Source organism: Epinephelus fuscoguttatus, linkage group LG18 (genome assembly GCF_011397635.1).
Source record: "Epinephelus fuscoguttatus linkage group LG18, E.fuscoguttatus.final_Chr_v1".
Classification (NCBI taxonomy): Eukaryota; Metazoa; Chordata; class Actinopteri; order Perciformes; family Serranidae; genus Epinephelus; species Epinephelus fuscoguttatus.
Genome location: NC_064769.1, coordinates 24,192,715 through 24,206,174, shown reverse-complemented (window position 1 = coordinate 24,206,174; position 13,460 = coordinate 24,192,715). Strand labels below are relative to the sequence as shown.

The 13,460-nt window shown below is 39.5% G+C and overlaps 1 pseudogene; it reads right to left on the bottom strand.

Moving 5' to 3' along the window:
* Positions 1-802: 802 nt before the first annotated feature.
* Positions 803-8,643, bottom strand: LOC125906165 (major histocompatibility complex class I-related gene protein-like; annotated as a pseudogene).
* Positions 8,644-13,460: the final 4,817 nt, after the last annotated feature.

Sequence of the window (13,460 nt, the reverse complement as noted above, 5' to 3'; positions counted from 1 at the left end):
ATTCAGGACAAAACTGGGTGAGGTAATTCTTCCAAAGCTCATTTCTGGCTCTCTGTCTGTCCCAGAAGTGTTTGGTGATGACAGCTTGTGGTTTTGAAGCCACCCATGACTCTGTGTCTAAGTCAAATGTTAGGAAGTCTAGGGGGTGGTGCTCCCGTTTCATTTAAGGAAAGCAACACCATGTAACATTAAACCATGTCAGACCATCAAGACCATGACGTCAGTTCTGTATTAAAAGTTTTATCTGATCTTTTCTTACAACATGTAATCTGTAAAGTAACAATATATTAATGATAAAATGAAATAATTAAAAATACAGTAGTTTCTTTGACACGTAGTGGAGCACAAATATAAAGTAACATAGAATAGAAATGTCCAGTTGAAGTGGAAATACCTCAAATTTGTACTTGTGTGTAGTATTTAAGTAAATGTACTTTAACATTTTCAGTTACCAACTACACGATTTATTGACTCTGTAGAGGAACTAATGCCATAACAAGATTATTAAGATATTTATGGGTCAAAGGTAAAGTCTTCCACCATCATCCGTCAAGACAAAACTGTCAATCATTGTAAAAACTTCTGCTTCTCTTTTGATATTTATTTTGTTGCTTCTGCTCTGTCATGTTGCATCTGCTCATGAATCCAAAACTAAAATATTGTTTAATGTGAATTGGCTGTTGTTGCAGATTCACTTAGGCTACTGTGGAAGCTGATAACACATTAACAAACACTGAACGATTAATGACTTCATTTCAAACCAAAAAACAAACAAGACAAAGATAACAGTGTCCGAAAAGGAGTAGGTACAAGTAAAACTTTATTTATATGTACGTTATATATTTTTTTTGTATAGTCTTTAAAACGTATTTATATTTGTGCTTTGTTTCAACTCACGCAGCCCATTCCACCAGTCCACCCCATACAATGATATACCCAGACTCTTCCTAGTTGTACAAACACGTTGTTTTTGTAAAACATGATTATTGCAGTTTTAAATTTGACCAGATCGAAAAATTTCATTGCATGTCTTTAACAACAGTGTGTTGGTGTGTTCCCTGTATCCCACATTGTGTACTGTCCTGATTGCTCTCTTTTGAAAGATGTATTATTGTTTTTACAGTTTTACATAATTACAATAATTACAATTTACAACATTATCAATCGTCATCATTAACAGATTAAAAATGAACACAAATTCAAAAATGAATAAAATATAAAATAAAATTTCAAACTACACAGGCACACAAGCAATTTAAGGTGCAGTACTTAAGAAAATAACAGATTCTAAAAACAGGAAACATTCTCTCTCTCTCTCTCTCTCTCTCTCTCATTCTATTGCTGCATCTTGCTAACTCGGCCATTCTGGATGTCACTAACTCGGCTTCTTCTCCGGAGCCTTTGTGCTCCACTGTCTCTCAGATTAACTCATATCACAGCGGTGCCTGGACAGCGTGACGTGTGTGGTTGTGCTGCTGCCGTGGTCCTGCCAGATGCCTCCTGCTGCTGCTGCCATCATTAGTCATTAGTCATACTTCTACTGTTATTATACACATATGACTATTGTCACACATGTATACTGCCAGATATTAATACATACTTTCAACATATTGTACCACAGTAGCCAGAACTATAACTATAATATTATTACTTTCAATAATGTTGTTGTAAGCTACTGTCATTACCTGCATCTCTCTCTCTCTCTCTCTCTCTCTCTCTCTCTCTCTCTCTCTCTCTCTCTCTCTCTGTCTCATTGTGTCATGTGGATTACTGTTAATTTGTTATGCTGATCTGTTCTGTACGACATCTATTGCACGTCTGTCCGTCCTGGAAGAGGGATCCCTCCTCAGTTGCTCTTCCTGAGGTTTCTACCGTTTTTTTTCCCTGTTAAAGGGTTTTTTTGGGGGAGAGAATGCTACAGTAGCTAAAAAGAGAATATAGATTCTGTGATTTATGTTCAAGCACTAAGAAGAAGTATTTTATTTTGTGACACAATGGAGAGACAAGAGTTTATAGCTGGGATTTTCCTCCACAGGTGTGCTTCTGTCAGCTCTGACTGCCACTTCAATGATCATGTTTGCAGTGTAAATCAGTTCATGCCTGGCAGTCTGATTTATCCTGTAGGGGTGACAAATTACATACAGTAGAACTTCAATTAAAAGCTTAGTCCCAGCGTCCAGTCCTTTTCACTAGCCCAGTGTGACTACACATTTTGACAAATAAACACCTGTCTCAATTAGATGCTTAATCTGGTTACCAAGCATTTCATTTTTTAATAGATGTTCTTATAAAACCAGGTTGTTGGCTACCTCAAATTAATTATGTGTCCATTCCTTGATTACCCTGCTGTAAGTTATTCATATTCCTTTAGACGGAGCTGGATCAAATTAATGATTCATTATTGATATGTTCTCTGAAGCCTAATTTTTAAACAAGTAATATTCATACTGGTTTAAATAAACAATTTGATTGTATTTCCTGATCTTTGCTGGGCAACAGTTTTGTGTGAAAGAAATTTAAGGCCTGTCCCATATAAAGGTTTGTTGATTTCAGTGATTTAAGCAAATAATGGCAGTGGTGGAAAATAGAGCTGGGTGAACTCACCAGACAGTTCTAGCTGTTCTATTATTTGCATTCACCCACTTAGTCATTATATCCACATTACTGAGGATTATTTATCACAGATCTCATTGTGTAAATATTTTATGAAAACACTAATAGTCAACCCTACAATATCCTTGCAATGTTGATATTCAGGTATTTGGCCAAAAATATTATATCTAAGTGTTTGAAACCCAAAGAAGTCAGAATATATTTCACTAAAAGCAAAGATTCAGTCCAGTACTTTTATTTAAGTAGTATTTTAAGAAGCAGGACTTTCACTTGTAATAAAGTATTTTAAAAATCATTTTGTTGATATTTTAACTTTAGTAAAGGACCTGAATACTTTGATACACCACCATTGATTTCTGGCCTGACAGGCATCAAATGTGTGCCCGCAATTCCATCTGGCTCAATCACCGAGAAAATGTTTCTTTATGTAGCTTGCCTTTGTAAATTCTGGAACGTGCACATTATATGAGACAAAAACCTAATCACTGTGATCAGTTAGAAGCTGAAGTGTTGTCTGACGACAATGAAGAGTCTGAAGCTAGAGGCAGAGGATTAAGTGAAATAATTCAAACTGAAATTGTTAGAGATAGGACTGGAAATATATGATTGACTACTAATATTAACAAGGAAGTAATAGCAGACACATTAAAATCTGAATAATAACACAAATATGTGGAAAACTTACTGTTTGCAGGTTTGAATCCTGAAAACACAGATGAGAGATTACAGAATTAAACGTGAAGAAACAAAACTCTTCTGCATATTTTGTATATTTCACAGATCTGTTTTGAACGTTAAGGTAGAGAGCAGCCCTTCTACAGTATATACAGTACATCTGATGAGGACTTCTATGTTCTTTTGGCTGTAAACTACTAACCATCAGCCAGCTCACACTTTTTTTTTCAAAACATTTATCCTTTCTCAGAGAAAACATAATGTATTTTATCATTGAGTTGAACCTGCATGTTAAATCAACTGATGGAGAAAGAAATCTCACCATGATTGTTCCTTCTCCAGATGCAGAGTCCAGTGATGCAGAGTGTCAGCAGCAGCAGTCCTACAACAACTCCAATAACAGCACCAGCAGGAAAGTGTGAGGGAGAAACTGGAACCACAACAGAACATTCACACTTTGTCTCTACTACTGGATGGAGATTAATATGTTTACTCTAAGATGACTGTGATGACTATAGTGTTATCAGAACTAATAGAAATAATGACCACAACTGTATAACATTCATTCAGTATACCTGCAAACATAATTTAGTACTGCTAAGATTGCCAACCCCATCATGTTTGGAAACAAATGCATGCTTGTAAATAAATGCATTATCAAACGGTGAGAAGTGGCTGCAGTTTCTCTGACTGGAAAACTGTGCACAACAGACTACAGTCACCCAAGTTGTTGTTTCAAAAACTATGAAAATAAGATGAAGAACAGGATATGAATTTCTAAATCTGAACCACCCTGTTAGCCTGAGGTTTAAGATTAAGCTCTAAAAACCAGTGCCAAGAGTTAACTTCCTAACAACTCGTCTGCATTTGAATTAATAACAAATGCTTTTGGGCACAATCTCTGTAGTTATGATCCAGCTTTAATGGACAAACAAAACACTAAAAAACAACACCTAAAACAAACAAACAAACAAAACAAAAACCAGGTGTGTTTTTCAATTTTCATGTCGTCTGATCTCAGTCTTACCCCAGTTGGTCCTGATCACTGCTTTGTCCAGTTTGGTGATGATGTTGTCTTTCACACCAGAAAGATGAAACACACAGTCGTAGCTCCTCCAGTCTTCAGGTGGGACTGATGAAAGGTTCAGGTCAACACTCATCTGGAAGGATCCATCATGGTTGGGGAGGATCTCTCCGTGGTCCACGTCCTCATGAATCTCCTCTCCATCTTTCCTCCAGAACACCATGGCTCTGTCAGGGTAGAAACCTGTAGCGTGGCAGCTGACTGGAGAGGAACGTTCTGGAGGAGAGACACTGAGGGAAGGTCTGCACAGAGAGAGGAGAAAGAGAGAGGAGAGAAAAAAAGACCAATACAGGCAGTTACAATTTGGAAGTGAATAATCTGAGAAATAAAGGGCAATTTCTAAACACCTACTTTTACCAACTTGATCTTGGCTAAAAATATTCCCACCTGTTACTGAACCAATTTTACTATATGGTAATGAAGTGTAGGGCCTCCTGACAAACACAAAGTATGAGAAGGGGGATAAACACGCTTTTGAAACCCTGCACACTAAAATGTGAGTATCCTCGGAGTCCCCAGAATAACAACGAACAATGGTTGTCACGCTTAATTAAGCAAATTTCCACTTTAAATCAGAATCCAAACAAGTTCTTTCATCAAAGCCTGTGAGCCCAAGTCCTAATGTTACAGAGCTCCATTTTTCCAAAAGAAGGTGGAGAGAGCTGGTTCTTAGACTCTCAATTAAGTTTGTCAAACACAAGCCATCCTGTCTCACAAATCTCAAAGTACACTTCAGTGCAATGTAGCACTGAACAGACAAACTGAGTGGTAGATTATCAGGCCAGTAACGAGAAACTGAGAGTGACATTAACTAAATACTGACTGGGTGACCACAGTTAACTCATAAAAGGGCGATCATACTCAAAAGTGGTACTACTGTATTATTAAAGAATAAACATTTAAAACTGAGGAGGCATTTTGTGTCTATGAAATCACATCAGGCCATACCTGTTCTCTGCAAAGAGCTCTTTCCAAAGTCCACATACTCCTTCAGGCGCTCAATGCACTTGTGGGTAAGGGAATTCTTCCAAAATATACTGCTATATCTATCTCTGTCCCACTCATGTTTGGTGATAACAGCTTGTTGTTTTGGAGTGACCCATGTCTCTGTCTCCAGGTCCAACGATATGAGGTCTTCTCCATCATAGCCAAAATGAAGATTACCATTGACCTCATCACTCTCATTGTCCCATTCACAGCCATTCATCCTTTGGAAAATGTGAATACCTGAGAGAGAGAGAGAGAGAGAGAGAGAGAGAGAGAGAGAGAGACTTTTAACTTCCTGTCTGAGAAGATGAAAAACATTTCATCAGTAAAGAGTGAACACATACCTTGAGTGTGGTTGAAACGCTGCATCAAATTCTCTATGGTGGCTTTGAAGGTGTGCTGGTTACCCAAACAGATAGTAGTGTACCACGCCAAGTGCTGAGGTTTCTTTTGGATTAATTTATCCATCCAGTCCGTTGTGGCCTGAGGTACTTGTCCATTGCTGTCACAGTAACCCATCTGAACTTTATCAACCAAAGCAACGGCTCTGGGATGTCTCTGATTCCATGGGAATAACTGAGCATGAACTCCAGGGAGTGTTTCACTGTAGGAAAAAAACATTTTTGAGTTAGGCTGTTTTGTGTTTACACTCTTTTTTTGTCCTTTTTGCTCCGACTTTGGTCTGAACCAGCTTCTTAGAAAAATATCTGTCTCTTTAGCTGCTGGATGCTCCCATTTCTTCAACCAGCTACTTGCTTCCTTTTGTCCATTTCTGTTTGATGCTCTGTTGGCAGTGTGCAGTCTGTTTATCAGAGCCTGTTTACTAAAAGCAGACAGACTGAAACAGGAAATGTAGTGGTTAAACAAAACACATCGCATCTCTGCAAACCCACATGGAGAAGGGTGGTGCATTATGGGTAACTGTAGGGTGCAGAGACTCACAGAGGGAGAACTGTCTCACTGCTAATCTCATGTCTCAGGTCCCCAGGACTGTGAACACATGGAAAGAGTGTGGGGTCGCTATAACTGAGCTGCCATTAGTGTTCTTTTTTGTTTCATTAGTATTAGGGGATACTTTTCTATTACATTACTATCTATATATCAGCTAATCATGCTGGGTTACCTTGAATTCATTAGGTAAACTTTGTTTTTCTGTCATGCCTCCACAGAAAACAGCAAACATATTGATTTATTGATTACGGGCTGCGTTTAACAACAGCACAACTAAATCAAATCAGTTTACATACTCTCACCCAACTAGTGCAGTATATTTCAGGTTTACCCATTTGTCCAGTCTTATGCTCAGTAATACCCAAACACATGCATTTTTGCAGTAAAGAGTATTGGAGTCAGACTTTGAAGAGCACATAACAGACACATTGGGGCGGCAGTAGCTCAGTCCATAGGGGACTTGGGTTGGGAACCAGAGGGTCGCCTGTTCAAGTCCCCGTCCGACCAAAATATGGAACGTGGACTGGTAGCTGGACAGGTGCCAGTTCACCTGGTGGAGGATCTCTCCACTTAATGCATGTATAGGTCCTGTTTGTGCATATGTGTGATGGACCTGTGTGTAACTGATTGACAACAGAGTGAAAAGATTGAATTAATAAAGTATATAAAATTAAAAAAAAAATTAATTAAAAATAACTTTCAGTTCAGTTTTAAATCTTAACATTTTGATTAAAATGCACATGTACTGGGCATACAACTGGATAAATGAGACATGGATTACACTACACGAGTTGTTTTTAAACAGATGTTTAGATATAGTTGCTAAAAGTGGTCACCAATCAAGCAATCAATCAATCAATATGCTTGCAAAACAAAGTTTTCTTCATAAATTCAAGATAACACAGCATGACTAACTCATATTTTAATGGTCACTTTGTGGGTGATGTATTTCTTTAATGTCATATTCATGTTAGTCTGACCTATTTATGTTTCGTGCAATCAATTCAACTGTTAATGTACATTAATAACTGAAGATCAGTTTAAACTCAGACCTTGTTAAAATATTAAAGGGTGCAGGATAACTTCACTGATAGCTGAAGCAATGAGACATTAACACCTGTACTGCAGCTTCTCACTGAGCTCTGAGTTGGATGAGTGTACAGTTAAGTGTTTTGAACAAAGAAAAACCATCTGCTCAGGGAGACAGAGAAATAACTGAGTGAATCCACCAGCTTATGTGATTCCTCATTTCTACAGTTCTGAGTGAGGCTGTTCTCTGCACCACTATAAATACAACAAAAGTGAAAACAACATTTTAGTAAGATCTGGGTGGAAAACAGCTTTGGTTATTGGTAATTGCTGTAAGAAGTTACAAATGGTAAGAGCATGCAAAATGCATTTGGTAACACTTTACAATAAGGTACACAAAATTAGAGTAGTTACTGAGGAACTAATGAGGAAACTACTGTTAATTTTGTGTACCTTATTGTAAAGTGTTATTTTGCACCGACTAAACACAAAAATCGATCTCGCCTACGTTTTAAATATTAGTGTTTTAGTTTTCAGATAGGATGAACTAAAATGTAAAATATCTGTTTAAAATCGGAGAAAATTTCACATTGTTGGCCTACATGTCTTTTATTTGGCAATTATTATGTAAATAGCTTACTGTACATATAAACGTGCATGTACAGAGAAACAGTTAGGCCTATAGGGAATAAGTACACACATTAACAACACTGCATATTAGTCGTCTAACAAAAATGTTCCTAAAACCTGACATGAAATCCACTATTGTGATTGTGAAGTATAAAATGTATGTATAATGTATCTTTCAGTTTCTCTTTTAGCCCCTCGTCTTCTCGAATTTTCCAGTCACCAAACTCGCGTTTACTGATGATCAGCTTCATAATGTGTTTAAAGAACAATATAATCTGCGATCTTACCTGGAGATGCAATGTGGCAGAAGAGAGACAACAGCATCAAGGTCTTCATGTTTGTTCAGAAAAAGCCTTTCGTCACTTGACAGCTGTCCAGAGTTCATACTTGAACTCTCTTCTTTATCAAAAGTGCAGGTCGCTTTCTATTGCACTAAGGTGGCTCCTCCCTTTCGTCACTGCCGTCTTGGATGCATGCCAAGCCCATAAAATTGCATCTGGTATAAAACTCCAAGTTATGTTTTCGCTGGCGTTGGTATGTTTGTCTGCAAAATAACTCGAGAAGTTCTGAACGGATTTTGATGAAATTTTCAGGAAAGGTTGATAATGGGACAACGAACAGATGATAAAATTTTGGTGGTGATCGGTTGAAGCGAAGTGGATAAAATAATAAAATGGCGGGAAATCCGAGCTGCTTGGCGGAGTGCTCGTATGGCTGCAGACTGGAGCCTCTCGTCTCATGGCTCTCGTCTCATAACCTCTCGTGTCATGACTTGGGCGTGTACAACAGCAAGTCTACAGGGTCAAAAATGCAAATTCGTGATTTCTTGACACTCTTGCCACCAATAAATCAAACCGAGAGGAGAAGAAGAAGAAGAAGAAGATGGCAGCGGCGTTACAGGTAAATTCCCAAAGAGACCAGTTTTTTTTTTTACTATCCATTTAAAAAAATAAAACGGTTAAACTCTTAACTTTACAATTTTAACCATCCGGATAGTTTGTAACGTTGCATTTGAAACGTAAGATGATACTACGTGTCCCTTGGGTTAACACATACATCTTTATTTGAAGAAACGTTAGCGTTTACCGTTTTTTTTTAGCTAATACCTAACGTTATGTACTCTGTACAAAACTGCGCTCAGTGCAACTGCACATTTAAGAGCTGCATGCCAGGTATTCACACTGTGCTTTTAACAGAATTCAAATGTTCAAATGTTACCAGGTAAAATGACTTTGTGTCTGCAACAAAAACAAATCTTAACACCATGCACATGAATATGCTTTTGTTTTGTTATTGCTATACCCACAGGTTATGTTGGACGTGGGAAGTTGGGAGAGCTCCGGGGGATTCATTCTGAGGATCCCCACCCTGGATTTTGCAGCCAGTTCTGCCAGCTGCAGTCTAGATGTTTTGACTAAAGAAATAAAAAAAAGCTGCATTCTTTAAAAGACTCGTTTTATTTATATATTTTATATATGTATTATATATTCCTTTCACACATCACAGGGAAATTGTTATGACAAGTACTTATCCTGTAGTGTGAATGTACGTGCATGTATGTGTGCATATGTGTGTGTCAACTAACACATGAACAGGACAAGCAGCAGTGCCAGGCAGATATCTACAGAGCCTGCAAGCTGAGACACACAATAACACTGAGGCAAGGCGAGGCAAGTTTATTTGTATAGCACATTTCAGGCAAAATGCAACTCAAAGTGCTTTACATAAAAAAATAGAATGATTTTATGAAAGGACAACATGTAAAAGCAACACAAAGCAACAGTACATCAAAGAGGATTCAATACTATGTATAAAACAACTTTTCAACCAGGATTCCTAAAATACAACAGGAGAGGTCATGAGACGAGAGGTTCCAGGCTGCAGTCATATGTATAACACAGGAGAGGTCGTGAGACGAGAGGTTCCAGGCTGCAGTCATATGTTTAACACAGGAGAGGTCGTGAGACGAGAGGCTCCAGGCGGCAGTCATGTTTAACACAGGAGAGGTCGTGAGACGAGAGGCTCCAGGCTGCAGTCATATGTTTAACACAGGAGAGGTCATGAGACGAGAGGTTCCAGGCTGCAGTCATATGTTTAACACAGGAGAGGTCGTGAGACGAGAGGTTCCAGGCTGCAGTCATATGTTTAACACAACTTTTCTACCAGGAAAATCTACCAGGATTCCTAAAATACATTACAAAATACAATATAACGTTTAAAACAACTATAGTGTCAGGCGCGAGCTTTACAAAATACAATATTATGTTTAAGACAACTATAGTGTCAGGCGCGAGCTTTAGAAATACAATATTATGTTTAAAACAACTGTAGTGTCAGGCACGAGCTTTTATTCTGAAATTTAGAAGCTCGGGGGGCGTGGCTTCTTTATCACCAGACGAGAGGTCATGATACCAGAGCCATGAGAGGGGAGGCTCCAGGCTGCAGCCATACAGTCTTGGGGAGTGCTCTAGTTATATCAGATTAGTCCAATCAGCTGCACCATCTGGCTGCTTGCAAACAACTTATCTTTTGCAGCCACACCAGGGCTGCATTTAGTTTTTAGGCAGAAACAGTAGTGCCTTCAGTGCTTTCTTGTATTAAGCATACAGGCAGTGGCGGTTCTAGGCCAGTTTAAATGAGGGGGCCAAGCTAGGGCCAGTCCTTTTGATACAGGGGCACATACAAGTAGGGTCAAATATCTAAGTCTGAACAATAATATATATAATTTTGTATATATTTGATTTAAAGGCATCAATCTGGTGAATTCTGAGAGCCAAGTTATGATGGCAGAATATGCCTAGATTTCAACATCTTTGTGCTTTTTATGTGTGAAATATGTTCTATTTTTACTGACAAAAACTCTAGCGGTATGTTATGGTGAAGGATTACACTTAAAATACGGCTAAGGATTAGTGGTTTAACATTTCAGTAATCAAAAGAAAAATGACTAACGTCCTGATCTGCCTCTGGAGGCCTATTTTATTATTTCAAATCATGTGCAGACAAAATTTTCTCACAAACACAGTTACAGATACGCAAAACAATACAAAATACGCAATACGAAAAGAAAACAAAAGGTAAGACTTTTTTGCAAGTATGGCACCCTGAATCAGAGCATTTAATTTTACGCAGCTTCAAAAAGAAGATTTCAAAAGCCCTCTGGTAGTTGAATGCCTCTGGGACAGGCCCATTTATGGCAACCCACTGGATCCGTGGCGTGCGCGATCTAGCCAAGGCACGGGTGCCGGAGCTAATAGCAGCCATTCAAGTCAATGTAAGCTGCTCCACCAGCTGTGGCCTAAAAGCGGCTCGGCGCTCCGCTCTGCTAAAAACAAAAAACACACACCAGGTCTATTTCTGACAGATGCCGCGCGACGGCACGTCAATTTGCACAGACCAGATGAGTCAAACAGGAAGTCAGGCGCAGAAAAGACGAGAGTATCCAGTCAATTTTCCGAATAAAACACCCATGAAAACTCTGGGTCATATTTTTCATCGCTACACCAACATGATGTGACATGTCACTACCATGAGCCAAATGAGACAGAAAAAGTTTTCAGGGCTTACTTCAATGGTACTGTGTGTTGCCGTGCAGGCTCAGAGTTGTCTTAAATACAGCCACACAATTCTCTACTGATGTTTTCGGTGGGTGCGCCGCTTTAAGTGGTCCGACTAGCAACCTGTTGAGACGATTCAGTTCCGCATTCTGCGTTGCCCCTCCGACTCCTTAGCAGGGGGGCCACGGGGGGGCGGACTCAGAGTTACGGGGACACTGGCCCCTGCTGGCCCCCCCCTAAAACCGCCATTGCATACAGGCGCATTGTCTTTTAACACTGCAGGGTTGGATTCAATGCGACTCAAAAGGGCTTTATGGGCATGAGAAACACAAGTTTACATCGCTAAAGCAAGTATGAGAGAAAAACAAGATCTGCCAGAATTTGGTTTGTATACACATAGCTGGTATTTAGGTAACACCTCACACACCCACCCAACTATGGGGTGCCATTTGTAAAGTGGCTCACACTGAAATTAACAGCAACATTTTGCCACATTTAGCTTCAAACAACGTTTAAAAAAGTGGTGAGAATTTCACTTTTTACCACATTTACAGCAATATTTGAAATATGTTAAATATAATGTCACAGTTAAACCTAAATGTTATATCTAAATCTACATGTTAAATCTAAATCTGAATGTTAAATCTAAATGTTATATCTAAATCTAAATGTTGAATCTAAATCTAAAGATAAATGTTAAATCTAAATGTTAAATCTAAATGTGCTTGGTGAAACTCAATATTTAGCTAATATGCAAATACACACTGCCAGTCGCTGGACATACCAAATTAAAAGCCCATGTTTACACAACATACACCGTTACACTCAGTTTCAAAGAAACATGTCATTCAATCTGGAAACTGTAGTGAAATGTCTCTTTTGCTTCGGTTTCCTTGTTGAACAACATGTTTCTTTGAAACAGTCCGTGTTCCAATACACACGCACAGACGCACAGCTTGTGAACAGGCAAGGCAGGCAACTGCTTGGGGCCCCGAGCCGATAGGGGGCCCCTGAGACTAGGGGCCCGAGGGCTGTTTTTACCGAAATGTCTCAAAAGGGAGCCGCAGTGACCGCATCCCCCTCCCCCTTAAACACCGGGCGAGTTGCCATCACATCTCAGGAGGAAACCCCCGAAAGGGGCCCCACGTCAATCCCATGATCCCACTTCACGTTAAAAGCGCTGTATGTAAGAATGTGGCCAAAACAGTTACTGCACTCAAATTCAAAATACTGCCGCGAGTCATGTCCGCTCCCCCTCCCCTACAGATTCGAGGTTGCTGGACAGCAGCACGCTGGAGACTGATTTGTTTGCCCACGGGCGGCTGCCGTGGCAGGGCTGCGTCGCCGTGTCCTTGGTCTTCGGTTTTCCAGCAAACCGTTCGAGCAAGTCCAACTTCTCTGCTGCTAACGCTGCTGCCGGGATGCAGTTGAGGAGAAGCCGGCTGCTCATGCTCTTATACAGTCTATGCTCATGCTATGTACTGGGGACACTGCTAATGCTGCTTGCCGTGCTGCTGTAGCTCAGTCGTAACTGTAACTGATGCTGAGACTCTACTGACTGTGTGACTGGTAGGTGGTGGGTGGCGCAACAGGCCAAAACACAAATTCACAACATAAACATGATTTGCAGACTGCAAAAATGTTTTTTAAATGCGAATATTCTGGCTGTACTATTGTTGTCGGTGAGATCAGTATGTTATATGAACATTATTCTTTAGTCTCTGTGACATATTAGGAGGATTTTACGACTATTTGCTTTAGATTTCTTACATATAGCTCCTTTAAACCTGTGTGGTGCTCATCGTTCTGCAAGTTGGAAATGAAGCTGAAGGAAAATGAAGAGGAGTTATCCATCTGGTAGTGAGAAGAGGAAGAAAAAAAGAAGATGAAGAAAAAAGAAAGAAAGTCAGTGGTAAGTGGAGCAGATAATGCAT